Source organism: Saimiri boliviensis, chromosome 5, assembly GCF_048565385.1.
Source record: "Saimiri boliviensis isolate mSaiBol1 chromosome 5, mSaiBol1.pri, whole genome shotgun sequence".
NCBI classification, from domain to species: domain Eukaryota; kingdom Metazoa; phylum Chordata; class Mammalia; order Primates; family Cebidae; genus Saimiri; species Saimiri boliviensis.
The window spans coordinates 60,723,906-60,750,262 of NC_133453.1; the positions used below are offsets into that span (position 1 = coordinate 60,723,906).

The 26,357-nt window shown below is 36.1% G+C and overlaps 1 protein-coding gene across 7 annotated transcripts in view; it reads left to right on the top strand.

The window, feature by feature from the left end:
• The window catches only part of SESTD1 (SEC14 and spectrin domain containing 1), a 150,943-nt gene that overhangs the window by 23,447 nt on the left and 101,139 nt on the right, over nucleotides 1–26,357 (top strand). The gene's annotated exons all lie outside the window — the stretch shown is intronic.

Consider the following 26,357-nt stretch of genomic DNA (forward strand, 5'->3'; position numbering starts at 1 on the left):
AGGCGTGGTGGCTCACACCTATGATCTCAGCACTTTGGAAGGCCAAGGCGGGCGGATCATGAGAAGTTCAAGACCAGACTGGCCAACATAGTGAAATCCCATCTCTAATCAGAAAATAAAAAAATTAGCTGGGCATGGTGGCTCGTGCCTGAAATTCCAGCTACTTGGGTGGCTGAGGTAGGAGAATTGCTTGAATTGGGAACGCGGAGGTGGAGGTTGCAGTGAGCCGAAATCGTGCCACTTCGCTCTAGCCTGGACTACAGAGCGAGACTCCATCTAAAAAAAAAGCAAGAATAAAGTGTTAGTAGTGCTAAATGATGTCTTATTGTTTTATCTATCTTAATAATTATAGACTTGGCCAGTGTTTTTGAATCCTAACTGCATACAATGTTTAGCTCGGAGCTCTGAAGTGATTCCTGTGCCTAGGTCTAAACCCAGAGATTGTCATTCAGTTGGTTTGAAGTGGGCCTCTCCCACTGATGATTTTTTAAAAGATCCCCAAATGATTCTAATATGTCGCTGGGTTAAAATATAATTGAACACCAGTGGTTCCAGTCACTTGTAAAGTGTTTTCCCAGAATGCTTCCAGCTGTGCAGCTTTTAACTTTATACTTCAAAGTTTTTAACTTAGCAGATTTAAAAAAAAACTCTCTTGTACTTCCTGCAGATGACTCATTCAGGTGAGTCATTATATGAACTATGAGCTGGTTTGCAAAGGGGAGAAAACATTTTGTGACAATAATTGAATTTCTATAGGCAATATGAAATAATAAAATCCAGGATTCTCTCAAAGATTAAAGAAAATTCTCTATTGATTTTTTAAAAAGGTGGTTTCAGAAACAGTGCAGAAGGTATAGCATTCTATATAGTCCATTAGCACTGTAGAATTTTTTGTTGAATCAATAGTTTTAATCTGACTTTGAGTGTTTTTTTTGTCAAATACTAAGATAAGAAGTCGGTACAAATATAGATAACAAACGAATTTACTGCTACAGCATAGAAATCAAACATTAGTTATGATTAGTAAATGAGACACTCTTGAATGTCTTATGATAAAACTGGTGTAAACATTTCACATCTTAGTAGTTAATGTATTTAAGTGACTGACAGACTTAGTTTCTAATGATAAAAGCAGTTAGGAATAAGGAAACAAGGGAAAGGCAGAGGAGGAAAAGAAGGAGAAAAGAGGTCAGTTAGTAAAGAACATAGAGGAAAAAATAGACTCAGGGATAAGAATTCAATTAAGTTGGTGACAACAAAGGCTTTCCTCTGAGGAAGAAGAAATTAGGTGCTCTAGTTCATTATTTATTTTAGGGCCATATACTCAATTTGGTTCATTATATGGGACTCCAAAGTACAGAAAGAATTATAAAATGACACTGACCTTTTTCCCTACACATAGTAATTTATTAAGCATAAGTTTCTAGTTTTTTATAGAAACTGGCATGACTGAGGGGACTACTTTATAGGGGCTGATGCTTCATATTAGGTTAATCTCTAGTAATGGTACTAAGAAAGTTATTAGATAATTATCAGAGTATTTGTCAAATTTTGTTTTTCTAAATGTAGTATATGCTGTAACTTTTATTTAATATATATTCTTATGGAATCAAAGAATTTTGAAGAAATTTGATTGAACATAACAGGATTTCTAAGGTCATGAGAAAGTGTTAATTTTTATTGTGCCAACAGTTTTCTGTGGATTTAATAGTATGATTATACGGTTGATCCTTGAACAACAGGTTTGAACTACGTGGGTTCACTTTATGTGGATTTTCTTCTACCTCTGTCACCCCTGAAAAAGTAAGGGCAAAACCCCTCTTCTTCCTCCACTTTCTCAACTGACTCAGTGTAAAGACAACAAGTATGATGACATTTATGATGATCCACTTCCACTTCCATTTACTATGAATAGTAAATATATGTTCTCTTTTTTATGATTTTCTTAATAACATTTTCTTTAACTTTATTATGAGAACGTTGTGTATGATACATGTATGCAAAATATGTGTTGATCAGTTTTATGTTATTGGTAAGGCTCTGGTCAGCGGTAGGCTCTTAGTTGAGTTTTTGGGGAGTCAAAAGTTATGTGAATTTTTTACTGTGTGGAGGGTAGATGCCCATAACCCCTGTGTTGCTCAAAGGTCATCTTATAACTAATACTTATAGTTTCATTTCAAAATTTGTATGCCATGATTGCATGTCTGTCATTCTGGCAGGAGATAAAGATAGCAACTCCCGTGGACCCTTGTCTCTGATGAGCAGGGCTGGGGCAAGTCTCTGCATTCAAGCATTGAAGGCAGATTTTGAAGTTACCCTTTTCGCTTCTATATTTGGCATATATGTCAAATTACAAGTTTGGAAAATGAGCTCACTGACAGAAGGGACCATGGAAAATAATCACTTTCCTTATTTCAAAAGAAAATAAATCCTTACGAAAATTAGCCCTTAAAAAATATCTCCAAACTTAGCCATTTGTTTTATATTCACTGACACTGTGCTTGGACTGTAGGAAAGGGATACACACAGAATGGTAAATAAAAACTGGCTCAGTGCCTGACCTTCTGAAGCATATGTTTTTAATAGATGCTAAATTTTATGCTTGGAAATGTAGGCTATGGTGGAAACGTGGGAAGGGCCAGGTATACAAGGATCAAATCATGCCAAGCCCCCAAAAAGTCTAAGAGAACGTGAACATCAGAAGTTCATCAGAAAAGCCAGGAGAATGAGGTATTAAAACACAAGAAGACAGCAAAAACAGTGCTAATTTCTGTAGGTGTGATTGTGCGTATTTGTGTGTCATGGTATTTTTTTTTTTTTCACAGAAGCTTTCATGTGGATTATCATGTCATTAGTGATTTAAGGATCTCTGTTTTAGGATTAGAAAATAGTTTGATTTGTTCCTGTAATATATTAAAAGGGAGGGCAAGTGTAACATTTGCAGTGTTTTCTTTTAAACTTTTTTCTGATAGAAGATTATATGATTGAGTTGGTTTTAGATCAAGAAAGTAAGCTTAAGACCTAGTTAGATTTTTTTATAGATTTGATTTTAAATCAGGAATTACTGCTTTTAAAACACTTTGACCAAAAAGATGATTCCTGTACTTAAATATTACCAGTTAAAACTACTTTGGTTTTATATTATTCTATTTACATACATTTATTTTGGTCCCAACTTGTGATTTTAAAGCCCATGAACCACGAAATGTTCTGAATCATCAAACTATAGCAAATAAAAATGAAAAAAACTGTATTAGATTATTTTTCAAAGATGACTGTAAAATTATTAAGTCTAGGACTTGTTCTAATATATTAAATTGCAAGTAAGAAAGAGCACTAGTCATATCCCCTATGTATTTATTTATCAGACTGAAAATTATTTTTTCATTTTCTTAGGTTTTACTTGTCAACATACAGATTGAGGCTTTCTTTAACATCTGCCCTTTATTATATGCTCAGGTAGTGTGTGCATATATGTACATGTAATTTTTAAAAATACAAGGTCTCTTTGTGTTGCCCAGGCTGGAGTGCAGTGGCGTGATTGTAGTTCACTGTAATCTCAAATTCCTGATCTCAAGTGGTCCTCCCACCTCAGCCTCCCAAGTAGCTGGGACTATAGACATGCACTACCCTGCCCAGCATTTTTTTTTTAAAAGAGTTGGGGTCTTACTATGTTCCCAGGTTGGTCTTGAACTCCTGGGCTCAAGCAGTCCTCCTGCCGCAGCTTCCCAATGTGTTGGGATTACAGGTGTGAGCCACAACACCTGGCTACATATTATTACTCATTGTAACAAACACTATTTGAGGACCTGTTGTATTTTAAGTAATTCAACAAGTAAAAATGACATGGTCCTTTCTGTCAGTGAACTCTTGTTAGAAGAGGGGATAGATGATGATGAATGATAATTGTAATAGAATAGAAGGTAAACTGAGGAGGGAGAGAATGGGTACTCATCCTCAACTTGAGTGTTGTGTCTGGGAAGGTTTCACAGAGAAGGTGATAGGGTTAAAGCATGAGTAGGAATTTCATGGACAAAGGATTGCAGTAGTGATATTTCAGTAAAGATGACAGCATAGGCCAGGGCTCAAACCTTGAAACAGTATTGCAAGTTAGAGAGCTGCACTTGGTTTCTTGCTAATGAGAAAAACATGAAGTGGAGAGAGAGGCAGGAGGATGATCTTGAAAAGACTTAAAGTCTTATAAAAGAATTGGCTGTGTAGGGCCATTCAGGATTTTCAAGTGGAGTGAGAGAATTAATTTTGCAAGTGGGCAAAAGTGGGTGAGTCTGGAGTCAAGAAATGTTTCTGAGGTAATACAATAATTGAGGCAGTAGTGCTGTTGAGAAGAGGGGTGGAGTCAGCAGGTTACGTGCCATTCGTATGTAGAGGGTACAGGAAGAGAATAACTTGAGGGTTTCTTTGGTTTTTGCCTTTGGTTTTTATAATATGTATATGGGTTTGGACATATGTTGAGGAATAATGTAGAAAAGCTTATCACATACAACTGTAATTTTACCTAAATTTGTTTCATTTTGAAATAATTTCAGACTTACAGAAAAGTTGCAAAGATAATTCGAAGAATTACCATATAGGTTTCACTCCACATTCTCCTAATGTTAACTTTTTACCATATTTGGTTTCATATTTTCATGAAGTCGTATTTGTTTCTGAACCATTTGAGAGTAATTTGTAAACATTATGTCCCATAGCCCCTAAATACTTATGTCCCTTTATTCCTAAGTATGTCCCCCTAAACAAGGATTTATTTAAAAAATGTATAATCAATATCAGGAAGTTAACATTGATGCAGTACTCTATAGACTATTTAAATTTTGCAGTGTTTCCTAATCACATTTTAAGTAGAAAAGAAACTGTTTCCCCAGTAAGGTTCCAGTTCAGGATTATATGTGTTACTTTTGGTTGTCATTCCTCTTTAGGTTCCTTAATATAAACCACTTCCTCAGTCTAACTTTGTGTTCCATAATATGGCTTTTTTTTTTTTTTTTTTTTTTTTTAAAGAGATGAGATATCACTATATTGCCCAGGCTGGCCTTGAACTCCTGGTCTCAAGTGATCATCCCACATCAGTCTTCCAAAGTGCTGGGATTACAGGCACACTGTGCCCAGCGGATAAGACATTTTTAAAGAGTGCCAATCAGTTATTTTTTAGAAATGTTTTGCCATTTGAGTTTGTCTGCTATTTTCTCATGATTAGATTTAGTTTATGCATTTCTGGCTGGAATACTAAAGAGCCAGTCCTCAGAATCTCGTATCAGGAGACCCATACTATTGTTTTGTTCCTTTACTGGTGGTGTACACTCTTATCACTTGGTTAAGCTGGTATCTGCCAGATGTCCTCACTGTAAAATTACTTTTTTTTCTTTGTAACCAATATGTATCTTGTGAAGAGACACTTTCAGACAATGTAAATATCTTGTTTTTCCTAAAATTCTTGCCACTTAGTTTTAACATACAATAATAATTCTTACCTGAAAAATGGTCTGTACTTTTGACATGTGTCCATAATCTTTGAGCATTTTCTTTTTTCTTTTTTTTTTTGAGATGGCGTCTCACTCCGTCTCCCAGGCTGGAGTGCAATGGCACCATCTCAGCTCACTGAAACCTTTGCTTCCCGAGTTCAAGCCATTCTCCTGTCTCAGCCTCCCCAGTAGCTGGGATTACAGGCCCCTGCAACCACGCCCAGCTAATTTTTGTATTTTTAGTAGAGACAGGGTTTCACCATATTGGCCAGGCTGGTTTCAAACTCCTGACCTCAGGTGATCTACCCGCCTTGGCCTCCCAAAGTGTTGGGTTTACAGGTGTGAGCCACTGCATCTGGCCTGAGCATTTTCTTATATTCTGGCAACAAGTGTTTGAGTCTTCTTGTACTTTCCTTATCCAGCTTTGAAATCTGTCATGTTTTGAAGAAGCACTAATTCTTCTTAGTGGGAATATTATTTAGAAATCAATATCTGGTCATTCATTGCTACTGAGAGATAGATTCATTCATTCATTCATTCGTTCGTTCATTCATACAAGATCTGGTCACTCATTGCTACTGAGAGATTGATTAATTGAGTGATTTGAGTGAGTGAGTGAGTGAGTGATTGATTGATTTAAAGGATCATGGAGGCTGGTGAGTCTAATCTGCAGAGTCAGCCAGCAGGCTGGAGACCTAGAGAGAGCGGATATTCTAGTTTGAAGGCCATCAGGCAGAAAGAACTGATGTTGTAAATGACGTCTGAAGGCAGTCCTGCTGAAGGAATGTCTCTTACTGAGAGTCAGTCTTTTTGTTCTACTCATGCTTTCAATTGATTTGATGAGTCCCATCTACATTATTGAGGGCATTCTGATTTACTCTAGCAGTTAAGATGTAAATATTATCCAAAACACCCTTACAGAAAACAAGAAAATATTTAACCAAATATCTGGACCCTTGGTGGCCCAGTCAAGTCAGCACTTGAAATTACTGAAATTAACCAACGGAGCCCTCCAAGTGGACAGAGCCAGGGGATACATACACACACCGGGGCATGAATATACATATACACATGCACACATGCCAGGCCATGCGTATGCATGTGCACACACACACACACACACACACACACGTGTGCATGTACCCCTGTATCTAACTCTGTATAAAAACTGTGAATATACTGGATGTGGCAGCTCATGCCTGTACTGCGAGCACTTTTGGATGCTGAGGCAGGTGGATTAACCTTGTTCATTTACTTTAAAAAATTCCAGAGTTATGATTTATGAATTAGATATGATTTTTAAAATTCTCCACCCAGCTGATTTCTTTTGTCTTTATTATTTCTAGTCTCTGTTTTTTCTTGGTTTACTTTGTTCTTTTTGATTTGTGAATTTATTTTTACTATTGATGTAAATGTTCAAGGCTACAGATTTTCCTGTTTAGGGGGGCATATGTATATTAAATATATGTAATATGAAATGTATATATAAATATGTATACATTTAATTTCCTATAATATATAATTTAACATAAATATAAATTAAATATAATTTAATATAAATACAAATTAAATAAAATTTAATTTCATATATTAAATGCATAATTTTATCTTTTTTGGAAAATGTATAATTTGAGGTAGAACATCTTTTTTGTTTTTGATTTTTTAATATCTAGTTTTATTAGAATATGATCAAGGTGTTTGCATTATTACTACTTCATGAAATATACTGTTGCTTTTTAAATTACCTAATATATATTCACTTTTTTGGTCAATATTTACGTCCATTTGAGAAAGAGGTACAGTTTTTATTATCAGGGGATATAGTTTTCAGTTAAGTTTGTGTTTTTCAGTCTTATGTGTTATTAAAGTTATATTCCTACATCTGTACATCCCTGTAGTTTCTGCTTTTTAAAGGTAGTTCATGTGTGATGATAGGCATACACAATTATTGTATCTTCATTGTGAATTGCAGCTTCTAATGTTAACAGTGTTTCCCTGTGTCATTTAATGCTTTTTTGTTTTTGTTTTTGAGATAGAGTTTTGCTCTTGTTGCCCAGGCTAGAGTGTAATGGCATGATCTTGGCTCAACGTAACCTCTGCCTTCTGGGTTCAAGCAATTCTCCTTCCTCAGCCTCCTGAAAATCTGGAATTACAGGCATGTGCCACCATGCCCAGCTAATTTTTGTATTTTTAGTAGAGATGAGGTTTCTCTATGTTGGTCAGGCTGGTCTCAAACTTCTGACCTCAGATGATCCTCCTGCCTCGGCCTCCCAAAGTGCTGGGATTACAAGTGTGAACTACCATGCCCGGCCCGAGTATCCATCCTGAGTATTTAATGCTTTTTGATGTGAGCCTTCTTTAGTATCAGGATCACTACTCCTATTTCTTTATTGTTTCTGTTTGCTTGGTATGCCTTTGCTTATCCTTTTTTTTTTTTTTTTTTTTGGCTTTTTGGTCTGTACTGTTTTAGGTTACCCCTTGAATAAGTATTTATTAGGTATTTTAAAAATAGCCAAATGAAAAAGTTTTAGTGACTTACATTTGATTTCAACTCTTATGTTACAACTGCTATGTACATTGTTATATTTTTCTTTATGTGTTATGTGCTTTCTTTGCCTTTTCATCTTTAGATTTTTTTTTGGAAATTTAGGCTTGGCTTTGCTGTTAGTTGTTATTGTTGTAGCTGCTACTTGTGTGTTTATGCCCTTTTTAAATGCCCTAATTTCCTTGTTTTCTTATATAAGTTGATACTATTATGTTAGTTTTTAATGGTGTCCTGTGATTCTTATTTATTGTTGTTTCAACTGTTGAGTTTATTTTACATTTTTCTTTTTCTCTCTCTTTTCCATTTTTTCCAGTAGCATTATGTCTATTTCCTCCCTAATGCTTAATTGCAACTTTGTTTTGCTATTAGATCTACAATTAAACATATTAAATCCTCACTACTAGTTTTTATGATGAAGTTTACCTATATATAGCTCAGTTTTTAGTAGATTTCTTAAGAATAACTCATGGTGACCACAATTTTCCCTGAATTCCTGCATATTAAGAATTGTTCTCTTGTAGCTTTAATGTTGGTAGTACAGGTTGGGTGGAAGTAAGTTTTGGTTCACACTTTCCCCTTTTGTAATGTGGCCTTGCTTTCTATATGTTTTGTTGTTGTTTTGAGAAGTCTGATGCCAGTCTTAATTTTCTTGCTCGTATAAGTTGCTTGAACCTTTTGTTTGGAATTCTTGGGTCTTTTCCTTCTCATAAAGTCCAATAATTTTACTGTGATATGTCTTAGAGTTGATTTTAACAGGTCAGTTTTCCTTGCTACATTAGTGGGTTCTCTTAATATGTAGAATCAGATCTTTTTTGTTTCTGCAAAATTTTTTGGATTATAGTTTTAAATATTCTAATATTTTCTTTTTCTTCTTCAGGGACTTCAGTTGCTCATATAATTATACCTTCTTTGTTTAGCTTCCATTTTACCAACTGTTCCTGTGATAATTTTTTTACTTCATTATCTCCTTTTCATTCTCTTGGTTCTTTTCCTGTTTTCTTCAGTGCCTTTTATTAAGGTTTTAGTTGAGACAATTTTTGAGCAGGAATTTAGTCCTCACCTTTTTTCTCATTTTTTTTTTCTTTTGCCCATTCTATTTTTAGGTTAATATTTCTGATTTACGATGGTTTTCTTATTCCTAAATGCTTGTTTAAAGAGATAAAATTCAGGCCAGGCACAGTGGTTTGTGACTGTAATCTCAGAACTTTGGGAGGCTGAGGTGGACAGATCACTTGAGCCCAGGAGTTTGAGACGAGCCTGGGCAACATGACAAAACTCGTTCTCTATAAAAAAAAAAAAAAAAAAAAAAAAAAACGCAAAAATTAGCCAGATATGATGGCACATGCCTGGAGTCCCAGCTACTTGGGAGGCTGAAATGGGAGGATCACTTGAGCCTAGAAGGTGAAGGTTGTGGTGAGCTGAGATTGCGCCACTGCACTCCAGCCCGGGTGACAGAGTGAGACCCTGTCCCCGACCCCGCAAAAAAGATACTATTTAGTTTGGAAGGTTTATTAAAATATTCTACTTTGTTGTTGGTTTTTTTGGAGGTGTTTTTCATTGACTCTGTGTGTCTATGAGCAGAACTGTTGTTTTAGGTGGTTTTATGAGATTACTAATTCAAGAATGTCCTACTCTGTCAGTGTAGCAAAGTGTGGTTTGTTTTTTGGATGGCTTTTTTCCCACCTTTTGGGAGAGAGGATTTTGTGTCTCTCAAGTAGGGAGGGGTGTGTGTGTGTGTGTGTGTGTGTGTGTGTGTGTGTGTGTATTTGAGTATATGTAAGTTCTTACAAAATCTTAAGTTTCTTTATGTATGTAAGAATCATACAGAATCTGAAATTTTCCTTTTAGTTTCTTTTATCATCACCATCTACTTTCCAAAAACACACATCTTTTCCTTTTACCACCTTCTTTGTTATATTAGTCAGGGCTCTCCAGAGAAATAGAAACAAAAGGATGGAGAGTTATGTAGATATATATCTAAATGCATATGTATATCTATATCTAGAATGAGATTTTTTTGTAAGAAACTGGCTCATGTAATTATCGAGGCTGAGAAGTCCCACCATCTGCCATCTGCAAACTGGAGACCCGAGTTCCAGTCAGTCTCAAGGCCTGAGGACTAGGAGCAACAGTGGTGTAAGTTCCTGTCTAAGGATAGGTGAAGACTGATGTATTAGCTCTAGCCCCAAGGCAGATAGAGAGAATTGAGACTTTCTCTCTCCTTTTGTTCTGTTTGAGCCCTTAGGGTCCTTAACAAGCTGAGTGATGCTCATCTACATTGGGGAAAGTAATTTACCTATTCCACAAATTCACATGCTCGTCTTTTTCAGAAACACTCTAATAGACATAACCAGACATAGTGTTTAACCAGATATTTGGGCATCTCATGGCCCAGTCAAGTTAACACATGAATTTACCATCACACCTTTGACTCATTACCTTATCAAGACTACCTCCTTGAATCCTCCCTGCACTTTTAAATGCCTTCCCTATAATTTTCTCTCATCTACGAGTGTTGTTCTTCAAGATTTTTTTCACTTAGGCTGGGGTTTCTTTTTCTATGGATGATTTTAGTTTAATTTTCAGCTTTCTATCTGCCCCTGCCCTGCAGCCCCTTTTATTTATTTATTTTAAAAATTATTCTTCCCCTAGATCTATTTGTCCTCTCTGTAATGGGTTAGGGTAAGAGCTTGAGTCATATTTCTACTGGAATGGAGTTTGTTTTCTAATTTGCATATTTTGAAGTTAGTTTGTCTTATAGTTGTATTAAATTTGTGAAATCTATATGATTTTATTTGTTCTTGTTAGTCTTTTTAGCTTTTGAAGGTTATATTGGAGGATTTGGATTTACATGGCCACGAATACCTTAACCCATGAGTTATGAAACTTCATTTCAGTTGATAATTTTTTCCCTACTGAAACCGGAGTAGGTTACTTCTTAGAGTGTTCGTATAATGCCAACGGACTTGGTTAGCATTCGAGATGAAGCCTGTGTGCTTTCCTGATATAGGATGAGTCCCTGGGATTACAGTATTTTCCTACATTAATGACAGACCCTATTTCCACCACAGGCTTGCATCTTAAGCCAAAGTAATTGCAACATCTTTTCTGCCACTGTATTTGTAAACCCTAAGATGGAACTCCTCCTATCCTCCATTACACACATGTGTATATTTGTTAAAAAGGAGATATATAAACCCCCAAAATGTAAAATGTGTAATCGTGGTAAGAGGTATAATATTCAGGCCAGGAGTAATGTGGAAGAATGTCCTCATCTACAGCACACACACATGCATGCATGTGTGCACAGACACATGTGAACACACACACACCCGTGACATATTTGATGTCTGTTATGTTATACAGGCTGCCTGTTAACACTAAATTACACTATACTTCCACATTGTAAGGGTCTGGGGACTATACATAGATTATTGTCTCAGTGATTGATAGATGGTAGATTCCTAGGGGGGAGTGATCATTAGGAGGCAGTTCAGGAAGGATGATTGTCTCACTTCTAGTGATGCTAGTCTTAATCATGACACCCTGTTGCCTCTGTTCATTTTCCCTAGAAAATTTCTAGTAATTTCAAGAGCTCCACAGACAGTGTAGACGCCATTGGAAACCAGGAAGCGCCACTTTGGTGCCTCCTACCTAAGCTTTGTGCTCGGAGTGACACTTTAGGAAAGTACTTTTAACCTTAAATCATTTTTTTTGTAAAGGAAACAATTACCATAGTTTCTCATTTTTAAATATTAGATTTTGTGTCCTGCTTTTTCTTACAAAAAGTAGTATTCGAATAGCTGTTTTCGAGTATAAATAGTGGATGGCAAGAATGATTATTATTACAATACTTAGAAATACTTACTAGCAAAAACTCTTATTTTTGACTGTCCAGAGGAGTCCCAAAGTTTTCCCTGTGGCTCTTCTGTGGATGGTATCAGATAATCCATCAAGTGAGAGGTTATTGGCCGTCAGGAGCCATCTAAATATTTTGAGAATCTACTAGGAACAGAAACGTTTCATAGATACTAAAGTGAGAAAGTGAGGTGGGGGTTGATAGTGAATATTGTAATACGAGTTAAGATGCAATTTTATAAAATGGAAACATCTGCATGTTAAATAGTGACTTTTTCCAAGTATTGAAATATAGATAATGAAAACTCACTTAGGCTGCAAAAGTAGTAAAGTCAAATAAGCCATTTCTGAAGCCAAAAGTTGGAGTTGACTCAGCATAAAGAAGGCTTTATAAAGTGCCTCTCTTCATGATCCTAATGGGCCAGGTCTCAAAATGTTTCAGTAAATGTCCCTGAACTATGTAGTTTAGTATTCTGTGCAAAGTAAATAATGCTCTATTCATAGTTCTTTGGCAAGTTTAAAATTATCTGGGCTTGTTTTCTCCTTACTTTTTCTCCTGCTTTCTAACTATTCTGCTAAGTGGCATCTAAGTGAGAAAGCTGGCAGGATTATAAGAAGGGAGTTTATTCAACAAATATTTACTGTGCATCGGCCATCTGCCAGGCATTGCCCTAGGCAAACAAATAGACACCTTCAAGCGACATAGCCAACATTTATTTTAGATTTCAGAAATAACTATTTTGGTTTTATTGATTATATGGCAAAATAGATTGTTATTATTGGGTATACTTTTATTTGTTAATATGCATCATGCTCAAAATCTTTGGAATGTGCTTCTTTTCTGGATCAAACAGTATGACATTTATTGATGGTTAACCTGGATATCTGCCTGCTTTTTTGACCAACTGCTTGTGTGCACAGATCACTGTGAATGCATGTTGTGGACATAAATTGTTGTTTTTCATAGAAATTTAATCACTTAACAAAAAGTATAATAATGGTGATAGTGATAGTGAGGAGACTGCTGGGAAAATGACTATGGTCACAAAAGTGAGAAAGGCCTAACAAGACAAGGAATAAATGTCCCCATTGCCAACAGAGTGGCAGAAGTTGGGGTTCTGCGTGCATGCCTGCCTGCCTCTGTCTTACAGATGTTGCAGTGATCAGAATTGGTCTCCTGTCTTCTTAGCAGTCTTAAATGTGGTCCAGATAACTCATGTTTTTCTCCATACCGGGCTTTAGAATATGTTGGTGAATGTGAGAATATTTTAAGAGCATGTATAGCCTATTTTCTGCCTTTCCTTGAGATTTTGAAATTAAAATATTGTTAAAATGAAAAATTATTTTAAGAATTGCATCTTCCTCTTATACATTATTGATATTTAAGGATTTAGTTTTTCTAAATTTTTATGAACCTTTTCAAAAATACAGAAGCATAGTGAATAATAAATGGAACCACTGTTTACCTATCATTCATTTTTAACAATTACCAGTAAGTGGTCAATTTTGTTTTATGCATATTCTTCCTTCTCCATGATTGAAGCAAATCTTAATGGTATGATCTGAATGTCCCCCAAAATTCACATGTTGAAGCTTAGTTCCCACTGTGGTTGCATTAAGAGGTGTAGCCTTTGGGAGGTGATTAAATCAGGAGGGCTATGCCCTAATGAATGGGACTAGCACCCTTATAAAGGAACTCGAGGATTGAAGGGAGTACTCTTGTTCTTTCACTTTTCTGTCACATGAAGACACAGCGTTTGTACCCTTTTGCCCTCTCATTTTTCTGCCATGTGAGGACACCTAGACAATACCATCTATGAGGAATAGGCTTTCACCAGGCACTGAACCTGCCGGTGTCTTGATCATGGACTTCTCAACCTCCAGAATTGTGAGAGGTAAATTTCTGTTATTTATAAATTACCCAGTCTCAGGTTTTTTTTTTGTTAACAGTAGCATGAACAGATTAAAATACCCAGATATATTTCACTAAAGTGTGTGTCATTTAAAAGATAAAGGATTCTTTTTAAAAAATATAACCTTAACATCATCATACCTTTAAAAAAATGAATCTATTTGAGGGATGTCAAGACATTTATTATTTATATTACAATAAAGGTTACTACGTTAATTACCACGAGCGTGAGAATTAATATAACTTAGAGCTTAAGAGTAGGGCTTTAGTAGGAGATACAGGAAAAAAACCCCAAGGGTTTTTTTTTTTTTTTTTTTTTTTTCCCCATCTCTTACAATAGTCAATATAAAACACTTCACTCTAGTCACCAAAATGTGTGGACATTTTCCTCCACTAGCAACCAATAAATTTACCAGCTGACACCAACTGGGTATCCTATAATTTTCCTCAATTCTAACACTGTCTCCCTGGAGATAGCATCATATCCTGCAGATTGACAGTGAGTCTCACAAGACTGCCCTCCTACTTCAGATACCGATTGCAAGCCCCAGGTTGTGACGTGTGTTACTGACTGGCTATAAATTGGGGTTCCTGGGATCCCCTCCTCAGGTTTCATTTGCTAGGATGGCTCACAGAACTCAAGGAAACATGGACATTTCCCCATTTATTACAGAGGATATTACAAAGCATACAGATAAATAGACACATGGAGGAGATACACAGGGCAAGGTGTCTGGGAAAGGGGCATAGAGCTTCCATGACCTCTGGTGGACATTCCACCCTCCAGAAACCTCCATGTGTTCAACAGTCTGGAAGATCCCTGACTCCAGTCCTTTAGGGTTTTTGTAGAAGTTCCCATTATATAAGCATGATTGATTACATAATTGGCCATTGATGGTCAGCACAACCTTTAGCTCCTCTTCCCTTCTCTGAGCTAGTTGGAGTAGTAGGGGAAGGTAGAACTGAAAGTTCCAACTCTATTCACAGGGTTGATTTCCCTGGCAGCCAGCCCACATCCTGAGTCTGTATAAGAGCCTCCAGTCATCAGTCATTACATTAGCATACAAAAGACACTTACCACTTCAAAGATTTTGAGTTGTACGAGCTTTGTGCCAAGAACCAGGAGCAGAGACAAAATACAGAGTATATGTCTGGAAAAGGGGCATAGAGCTTCAGGAGGTTTCTGGAGGGTGGAATGTCCACCAGAGGTCATGGAAGCTCTATGCCCTTTCTCAAATCACAATATCATATCCTTGGACTTAGTCTTAGGTTTAAATGCAAGTTTTGCGCATAACCTTGGGCAGGTTAAACTCTCTTCATCTCACTAAGTGGCTGTTTCCTTAGCTGTTAAATAAAAGTAACAGCTTAGTGACAGTAACTAAATAGGAAAGTTGTGAGTTATAAATGAAACAATGCAGAGAAAGTGATTAGGATAGTGTTTATATGTAAAACATACTCAATAATGTTAGCATTATTGTTATTTGAAGATATGGTGAAATACGCATAATTAATTTGAGATCCCATTTTTTAGATTAGGTCATGTTTCAAAGTGATTTGTGTTTAATCATGCTCTTCACAGTTTATTTTTAGGGAATATAAAATAATACTGTTTTAATAGGCATATTTATCCTTTTCTCAAAAGCAAATTTGATTTGTTTTAAAAGGTGTCATATCACTGAAAGGAATAAATTTAACCTTTAATCAAATCTTGGATGTCCAAAAGACATTGATGTGGAAACTCTGAGGTACCCTAAGAGATAGGACCTTTATAATTTTCTCTTGAGATTAAAAATAAAATGTAAATCTAAGTTTCCTTTTTAGTTCCAATATAAAGTAACAGAGAGGACAATCTATGAACAGAAATGTTATCAATAATACGGCTTATACTCTCCTTTCTTCTCTTCATTTAATCCATTTAGTTTTTCATTCTCATTGTTTTATGCCATCCAGAATGTACAATGTTAGAAGAAATTTGTCTTTGCAAAACTGAAGTTTTTCAGAGCAATATACTCTAATTATAGTACAACTTGGGGATAAATTGCTTAGCATGTGCAATTCGTTTTGCAGACTTTCTGGAGAATATTGCTTTTTTTTGTTTTGTTTTTATTTCTTTTCTTTCTTTTTTTTTTTTTTTCGAGATGGAGATTCACTCTTGTTGCCCAGGCTGGAGTGCAATGGCGCGATCTCGGCTCACCGCAACCTCCGCCTCCTGGGTTCAGGCAATTCTCCTGCCTCAGCCTCCTGAGTAGCTGGGATTACAGGCACACGCCACCATGCCCAGCTAATTTTTTGTATTTTTAGTAGAGACGGAGTTTCACCATGTTGACCAGGATGGTCTTGATCTCTTGACCTCGTGATCCACCCGCCTCGGCCTCCCAAAGTGCTGGGATTACAGGCTTGAGCCACTGTGCCTGGCTGTTTTTATTTCTTAATACTTAAAGTGCACATCATTTTCATCCGTATTTTCTTGATTTACAAAATGGGTAATTCAGTTATTTATTTATTTATTTATTTATTTATTTGAGACGGAGTTTCGCTCTTGTTACCCAGGCTGGAGTGCAATGGCACGATCTCGGCTCACCGCAACCTCCGCCTCCTGGGTTCAGGCAATTCTCCTGCCTCAGCCTCCTGAGTAACTGGGCTTACAGGCACGTGCCACCATGCCCAGCTAATTTTTTGTATTTTTAGTAGAGACGGGGTTTCACCATGTTGACCAGGATGGTCTTGATCTCTCGACCTCGTGATCCACCCGCCTCGGCCTCCCAAAGTGCTGGGATTACAGGCTTGAGCCACCGCGCCCGGCCCTCAGTTATTTATTTTTAAAATTACTTTTGATGACTCTACGGAGGTGAAATTTACATATCATGAAATTCACCCATTTAAACTATACAGATTGATCGATTTTTAGTAGATTTCAGAATTGTGCAGCCTTTACTGCAATTTAATTTTACAGTATTTACATCATCCCAAAAAGAAATTTCATGTCTATTATCAATCACTTGATATCCACCTCAGCTCTAGCAACCACTGACCTACTACATTCTTTCTTTTTGGATTTGCCTGTTCTGAATATCTTTTTATATAAAATGAATCATACAGTATACGTTTGTGTCTGGGTTTTTTTTCACTTACCATGTTTTCTAAGTTTATCCTTTATACCATATATCAGCATTTCATTCATTTGTATTGCCTAATGGTATTCTGCTATATGGATGTATCATGTTTTGCTTGGCTGTTATGAACAAGGCTGCTGTGAACATTAATGTAAAAATTTTTGTGTGGATATAGTTTTTGTTAAAAAAATTAGCATATAAAATAATAGTTATCTGCTATTTATGTATTTTTAATTTTGATTTTATTATGTGATAATATAATATAGTAGAGATAAGCACTGGACAGAGTTGCAGAAGCCTAGGTTTCACAGGTTACTTTCTTGTTATTTGGCCTTAGGATGAGAAATCTATGTCTCCAGTTCTTAGTTTCCTTATCTGTGAAATGGAAAGGATAGACTAAATGATCTCTTATGATTTATAAATCTGTTAATTTCTGTGTTAACTTGAACAGATTACTTCTTTGTGTCTCAGTTTTTCAATCTGAAAACATTGGGTTATTAATAGAATCATATATAAATATGAATATGAGGATGAAAGAATATTCTTGGCATATAAAAAAGTATCAGGATAAGGCTGGGACTGTTATTTTTCTGGGTCAAGAATGCTTTAGTGGGAATGCTTTTACTGTGGCCTCAGTGAAGTTAATGGTACTAAACAGGTAAACCAGTAATTAGTGGAGGAAGGAAGATTTAGCTGCTGGTAATAAATGCCATTTATTGAGTACTTATCATCCTGAGCATACTAAACTATATATACAAATTTGCCCACTTAAGCTGCAGTCCTGTGAGTTAGGTTCAGTGATTTGCTCATAAAAGAAATTAGAGGAATTGCCAAAACCACCTAGCTAGTCAGTGGCTGGCTGGGAGTCACACCCTGGCTCCACAGCCATGATTTTTACCACTGCACTAAACTGCATTTCAGGGAGAACAACTCTTTGGAACAGAATCCCATTGTACAGAGATCTTTAGTGGCGGAAGTCTTTGTTTGGGAAAGATGGCTAATACTGCTAAGTCTTTATGACAGAGGAAAGAGGTAGGTGGGCATTATAAATACTTGATTTTCCATGTGTCCTATGTTTGTTCCAAAATTACATCTTAATATTAAACAAGTTTAATAGTTGACCAAATTGAACACTTGCAGAATATTCTATTGTTTTGGTAGTTTTACCACAGAAAATACAATATACATTGTTCTTAATTTTTTTTTTGAGACAGGGTCTCGCTTCATCACCCAGGCTAGAGTGCAATAGCATGATCATGGCTCACTGCAGCCTTGGCCTCCTGGGCTCAAGGGACCCTCTCATCTCAGCCTCCTGAGTAGCTGGGACCACAGGTGCACACCACTATGCGTGGCTAATTTTTGTATTTTTTTTTTGGTAGAGATGGGGTCACACTATGTTGGCCAGCTGGTCTCAAACTTCTAGGCTCAAACAATCCTCTCACTTTGGTCTTCCAAAGTGCTGAGATTATAGGCATGAGCCACCCTGCCTGGGCCATTGTGTTTTTTATTTATTTATTTTTTTGCAACAGAGTCTCACTCTGTCACCCAGGTTGGAGTGCAGTGGCGCAGTCTCCACTCACGGCAGCCCCTGCCTCTGCCTCCTAGAATCAAGTAATTCTCCTGCCGTAACCTCCTGAGTAGCTGGGGTTACAGGCATGCACCGCCTGGCTAATTTTTATATTTTTAGTATAGAGATGGCGTTTCACTATGTTGGCCAGGCTGGTCTTGAACTCCTGATCTAAGGTGATTGATCTGCCTTGGCCTCCCAGGGTGCTAGGATTACAGGCATGAGCCCCACATCTGGCCCCACTGTTTTTTTTTTTTTTGTTTTTTGTTTTTTGTTTTTAAATGGGACTTTCACTTTGATGAAAGTAACTCACACATCTCACTGGCTTCTTTCTGCCTTGGTAACACTATAATAATTTCCATTTTAAGGCAATATTCCATTTTTCAAGTCAACTTAAATTTTTTTAACCTTTTTAAAAACTATTCTTACATTTCCTCCCCTCCCCAACATAGTGTTTGGTACATACCAAAAATTTACATTATACAAACAAAAAAATTTAGTGCCAAATTTCAATTCATGATGTAGGTATATTATTTCATTTGAACAAAAGTATTATTTTATGTATTTGTGTTATGGAACGTATAAACATTTGGGCACTAATAAAATTAATTTAGTATGCCAATTATGTGGAATTAGGGGCTCTGTAATACATCTGAACCTCTGTTCCAAATGCATTTAAATCTTGTATATCTGGAATATTGCATTTAGTCTTAACTCAATGGAATGCATGTGTGTTTTTACCAAGGATAGAGGAAGAACACTTCTTTGTAGGAGGAAGAAGTGAAAGAATGGGGTTTGGTGATGACCCAGAGAAATTCTGAGTTGAAGAGGAGAGGAAACACCTACAGCAGGTGAAGGGGGCTTGGAATCTGGAAATTAGATGCTGGAATTTGTAAAGTTATTGTGGCTGTATCCACTTCCTCCTCTGGCGATGGAAGGAGACCTCATTCAGCTAGGTGAACTTAGTAGACACATGCATGCCTTGGAAAAGGAAAAGAAAATTGTTCAGGTATCTGGAGCTCAACACAAGCTTAGATGCAGAAAATGTACAGGTAGAGAGCTCATTTAAAGGAACCCTGGCAGTAGATAATGAGGTCCTAGCCATAGGGGATACACTATAGCTGGGGGTTCCAGGAATATCTTTACGTAACCTCCTGGAATTCCACAAGTGTGATTTGCTTCTCTAATGCAGTGTTCCTTTTTTCCTTTTGCTGTTCCTATTTTGGCGGAGAAGCAGTCTAACTAAGGATTCATCTGTAAATTAAGAAGAGCCAAAGGCTTTTTAAAAAATTATTCATGTATTAATATGAAAATTAGTTAAGAGATGTTAAATCTGGACATTCAAAAATGGAGGTTTGCAGTTGCTAAGGGTTTGGGAGAACTGCTAGAGAAATGGAGAAGGAACAGGGTGAGGAGGATACTCTAGAGGTAGTGGCTTATATTGTAGTTTTTGAAAAGGATTTTTGAGTGGTGGGCTGTCATTACCATTTGCAGTAGACTTGAATTTTTGAAGTTTAAATATAGTATAGGACTTTTAATGTTCCACTGGACTTCTTAATGTAAATTATTTTTTCTTTCAAGGTAGATTAGCAATATTTTTTGAGAAAACTTAAAATCTGAGTCTCTTTTCTTTTTTTTCTCCATTTCTTACTCAATAAACTAGTTCTTGAGTCATATGGTAAAACTTATACAGTGATACTTTAGTTTTCAAATTTATTTAGAGGAGTTACACTTTTGGATAAATCTGTATTTTTGTGAAAGCCCTTTTTAAAAATAATTTTCATTTTAAGTCTACTCAAAGGATTGTTGTTGTTTCCTCTAGAACTGTCAATATTGTTGTAAAACCAGATTCGTAATCAGACACTGGCACCTGCAATAACACAAATATTACATAAAATTTCCATCGTTGATCTGCTTCACCAATTTATTATGCTAAAGTTGAATAATGTTTATTTCTGTGTAATTTTATATATGGATATGTGGAGTGATACAGCACAGAGTACCTATATGTTTTAATCTCTAAAATTGCTCTTACTTTGTAACAGCAGTTGAAAATATTTCTAATCTCAACTTAAGGACAGTTATAACTGTAGTGTTTCTTCTGGAAATACAAGGCCAGGGAGCCTGCATTCTGATTTTGTTCATTGCCATTATGTGCCTACAATGATGTAGACTTATCAGAGACAATTTAATTACCCTTAGGCTATTCTAATGGGTTTTCACTGATTGTTAAGAAATGCTCCTTGGAGACTTTAACTGAATTTTCCAAATAAGCTGGTTGATTTATGTTTATTGAGAGGGGAGTTCCAGTGTACCCACTCACATCATCAATTTCAGTCTCTCATGAAGTGCAATTTGCCCAGTCTTGATTAAAAGGCCTGCAATTCTGTTTTCTGCTGCTGCATATATCCTCTGCTGCCCTCTAATGGCAGCATTGATGGCACCCACCGATATCCATCTTAACCACCAAGAATGCTTGGCATCCAGCAACTTATGTGGCTGCTGGATCTTGGGTGGCTTTCCCAGTAGAAAGACAGCTGGTGGGAGCTCCTTTGAAGGAAAAGCATGCACATGTGACTCCTGTGATTGCTGCGCAAGGTGTTGGCATTCAGGTAGTTGTGACAATTTTAGGATTCCTAGGGTAAGTGTTTTGCCTTATCGTTTGTCCGTTTTGTTCATTTATTCATTAATTCATCAGATGTTTCTGAGTGCCAGAAATGTCCACCACATAGACTTCTCTCATTCTATTAGGTTCTTAATATAGATTTGTTGAGTGAGTGAATAAATACAAAAATAAATAAGATTTGGTCTCTGCTCTTGGGAAGACAAAATACAAACTTAAATACTCCTTGGTTGCCTTTATTTTCCTCTTTTAAATCTCCACAGTCATAGGAAAGATAAACCCTGAAATGGCTACAAATATGCATGGAAACCTAGTCTTCCTATATTTCTAGTTCTCAGAATTCATCATCCCTAACTGTAGAAGGACTTTGTTTTAAGTAGTACTTATTTTGTATCTGGAAATGATAACACTGTTTTGGTGCTTCTTGGTTTTGGTTGAAGGTAACACACAATCATGGTTGCAGTTTCCTTTATATTTACCAGTCTCTAAGACACTTAATCTGCCATAAACTCTGGCTTTCTGCCTCTTTTATATTTAATGAATTATGACTTAAAACAGGCGCTGCTTTAAATGACTGTATATGAAATATGATAAGTGCAGTGGTGTGTATTTTTTTTCCTTGTTAAGAATGTTGTGAACTCAATTCTTTTATTTCTTAGCCTGCTTTACAAGTTTTTCTAATGTATTTTCCTTTCCATTCTTTATTATTTCATATTAGGTAAATGTCTGTTATTGGATTCATTCCTATTGAGGTGAGATATCCCATTGGAGAAGAATGTGAACTAGTATGTTTATATTATTTTAAAAATTTTTAATTATATCAATAGTTTTTGGAGAACAAGAGGTGTTTGGTTATATGGATAAGATTTTTAGTGCTGATTATTGAGATTTTGGTACACCTATCACTTAAGCAATGTACACTGAACCCAGTGTGTAGTCTTTTATCCCTCACCCTGCTCCCACCCTTCCCTGAGTCCTCAGAGTTCATTATATCATTCTTATGCCTTCAGATCTTCATATCTCAGTTCCCACTCCTAAGTGAGAACATACAATGTTTGGTTTTCCATTCCTGAGTTACATCACTAGGAATAATCGTGTCCAGCTCCATCCAGGTTGCTGTGAATGCCATTATTTGATTCCTTTTTATGGCTGAGTAGTTGTATTCCATAATGGGTGTGTGTGTGTGTGTGTGTGTGTGTGTATCACATTTCTTTATGCCAATTATCCCAGCACCATTTGTTTAGTAGGGTAGTAGGGTGTCCTTTCTGCATTTTATGTTTTTGTTGTGCTTTGTCAAAGTTGGTTGTATGTATTTGGCTTATTTCTGGGTTCTCTATTCTGTTCTGTTGCTCTGTGTGCCTGTTTTTATACTAGTACTCTGCTGTTTTGATGACTATAGCCTTGTAGTAGGGTTTGCAGTTGGATAAAGTGATGTTTTGGTGATTATAGCCTTGTAGTATAGTTTGTACTTGGGTAATGTGATGGCTCTGGATTTGTTCTTTTTGCTTAGTCTTACTCTGGATGTGCAGGCTTTGTTGCTGTTGTTCCGTATGAATTTTAGAATTGTTTTTTTCTAGTTCTGTGAAGAATGATGATGGTATTTTGATGGGAATTGCACTGAATTTATAGATTGCTTTTGGCAGTATGGTCATTTTTGCAATATTCTATCCATCCATGAGCACGGGATGCGTTTCCATTTTTGTTGTTGTTGTCTATGATGTTTTTAGCAGTGTTTTGTTTTCCTTGTAGAGATCTTTCACCTCATTGGTTAGGTATATTCCTGTTTTTTTTTTTTTTTTCCCAGCTGTTGTAAAAGTGTTTGAGTTCTTGATTTGATTCTCAGCTTGGTCGCTATTAGTGTATAGCAGGGCTACTGATTTTTATACATTGATTTTGTATCCTGAAACTTTACTGAACTCATTTATCAGATCTAGGAGCTTTTTGGAGGAGTCTTTAGTGTTTTCTTGGTATACAATCATATCATCAGCAAACAGTGACAGTTTGACTTCCTCTTTACCAATTTATACCTGTTATTTCTTTCTCTTGTCTGATTGCTCTGGCTAAGACTTCCAGTATTATGTTGAGTAGAAATGGTGAAACTAGGCATCTATATCTTGTTCCAGTTCTCAGGGAGAATGCTTTCAACTTCTACCTTTTCAGTATAATGGTGGCTGTAGGTTTATCACAGAAGGATTTTATTACCTTAAGATATGTCCCTTCTATGCCAGTTTTGCTGAGGATTTTAATCATTAAGTGATGCTGGATTTTGTCAAATGTTTTTTCTGTGTCTGTTGAGATGATTATATGATTTTTGTTTTTAATTGTTTATGTGGTTATCGCATGTATTGACTGGGCTATGTTAAACCAACCCTGCATCCCAGGGAGAAACCCACTTGATAATGGTGTATTATCTTTTTTTCAATTAACTAGTATTTTGTTGAGGATTTTTGCATCTGTGTTCGTCAGGGATATTGGTCTGTAGTTTTCTTTTTTTGTTATGTCGTTTCTTGGTTTTAGTATTAGGGGAATACTGGCTTCATAGAATTATTTAGGGAAGATTTCCTGTTTCTCTATCTTGGAATAGTTTCAATAGTATTGATACCAATTCCTCTTTGAATGTCTGACAGAGTTCAGCTGTAAATCTGTTTGGTCCTGAACTTCTGTTGTTGGCAATTTTTAAATTACTGTTTCAATCTCACTACTTGTTATTGGTCTTTTCAGAGTTTTTCTTTCTTTCTGGTTTAAACTAGGAAGGTTATATATTTCTAGGAATTTTTCTATCTCTGGGTTTTCTAGTTTGTGCACATAAAAGTGTTCATAGTAGTCTTGAATGGTCTTTTGTGTTTCTGTGGTGTCAGTTTTAATAAATAACTCCCATTTAATTTCTAATTGAGCTTATCTGGATCGTCTCTCTACTTTTCTTGGTTAATTTCATTAATGGTCTGTTCATTTTGCTTATCTTTTCAAAGAACCAGCTTTTTGTTTCATTTATCTTTTGTTTTTTGTTTGTTTCAATTTCATTTAGTTCTGCTCTGATCTTTGTTATTTTTTTCTTCTGCTAGGTTTGGATTTGGTTTGTTCTTGTTTCTCTAGTTCTTTGATGTGTGAGCTTATATTGTCAATTTGTATACTTTCAGACTTTTTTTTTGTAATAGGCATTTAATGCTCTGAATTTTCCTCTTTGCACCACTTTTGCTGTACCCCAGAGGTTTTGATAGGTTGTGTTACTATTATTAAGTTCAAAAAAGTTTTTAATGTCCATCTTGATTTCATTATTGCCCAAAAGATCATCCAGGAGCAGATTATTTAATTTTCATGTATTTGTATAGTTTTGAGCATTCCTTTTGGAATTAATTTCCAATTTTATTCCACTGTGGTGTAAGAGAGTAGTTGATATAATTTCAATTTGCTTAAATTTATTAGGACTTATTTTGTGGCTTATGATATGATCAGTCTTGGAGAATGTTCCATATACTGATGAAAAGAATGTATATTTTGCAATTGTTGGGTAGAGTGTTCTCTAAATAACTGTTAAGTCCATTTGTTCTAGAGTGTAGGTTAAGTCCATTGTTTCTTTGTTGCCTTTCATCTTGATCACCTGTCTGGTGCTGTCAGGAGAGTACTGAAATTCCCCAACATTATTGTGTTGCCATTTATCTCACTTCTTCGGACTAGTAGTAATTGTTTAATAAATTTGGGAGCTCCAGTGTTAGGTGCATATGTATTGAGGATTGTGGTATTTTCCTGTTGAACTAGTCCTTTTATCGTTATGTAATATCCTTCTTTGTCTTTTTAAAGTGCTGTTGCTTTAAAGTTTGTTTTGTCTGATATGAGAATAGCTATTCCTGCTCACTTTTGGCATCCATTTGCATGGACTGTCTTTTTCCACCTCTTTACCTTAAGTTTATGTGAGTCCTTATGTGTCAGTTGAGTCTCTTGAAGGCAGCAGATACTTGACTGGTGAATTCTTATTCATTCTGCCATTCCGTGTCTTTTAAGTGGAGCATTTAGGCCATTTACATTCAACATTAGTATTGAGATGTGAGGTACTGTTCTATTCATCATGCTATTTGTTGCCTGAATACCTTGCGTTTGTTTTCATTGTGTTACAGTTTTATAGGTCCTGTGAGATGTATGCTTTAAGGAGATAATATTTTGGTGTATTTTGAGGATTTGTTTCAAGATTTAGAGCTCCCTTTAGCAGTTCTTGTAGTGCTTGCTTGGTAGTGGAAAATTCTTTCAGCATTTGTTTGTCTAAAAAATACTTCTCTTTATTTTTGAAGCTTAATTTTGCTAGATACAGAATTATTGGCTGATAATTATTTTGATTAAGGAGCCTAAAGATAGGATCCCAGTCCCTTCTGGCTTGCAGGGTTTCTGCTGAAAAATCTGCTGCTAAACTGATAGGTTTTCCTTTATAGGTTACCTTATGCTTTTGCCTCACAGCTTTAATATTCTTTCCTTCATCTTAACTTTAGATAATCTGATGACTGTGTGTCTAGGTGATGATCTTTTTGCAATGAATTTCCTGGGTATTCTTTGAGCTTCTTGTAGGTGGATGCCTAGGTCTCTAGCAAGACCAGGAAGTTTTCCTTGATTGTTCCTTCAAACAAGATTTTCAAGCTTTTAGATTTATCTTCTTCCTCAGGAACACCAGTTATTTTTATGTTTGCTTGTTTTAACATAATCCCAGATTCATTGGTGGCTTTTTCATTTTTTAAAATTCTTTTTTGTCGTTTTTGGATTGCATTAATTTGGAAGGGTTGTCTTTGAACTCTGAAGTTCTTTCTTCTATTTGAATTGATTATTGGAACTTTGCAGTGTATTTTGGATTTCTCTAAATGTTTCTTTTATTTCTAGAGTTGCAATTGCCTTTTTTTTTTTAATGATATCTATTTCTCTGGAGACTTTTTCCTCAATATCCTGTCTTTTTTTAAATTTTATTTCATTAGTTGGTTTTTACCTTTCCCTGGTGCCTCCTTGAATTGCTTAATGATCAACCTTCTGAATTCTTTATCTGGCAATTCAGAGATTTCTTGTTGGTTTGGATCTGCTGCTAGAAAGGAGCTAGTGTGATCTTTTGGGGATGTTATAGAACCTCGTTTTGTCATATTACCAGAATTACTTTTCTGGTTCCTTCTCATTTTAGTAGACTGTTACAGTGGAAAGTTCTGGAACTCAAGAGCTGCTGTTCAGATTATTTTGTCCCGCAGGGTGATCCCCTGGTGTGGTGGTAGGAATGGGATTTCCTGAGAGCCA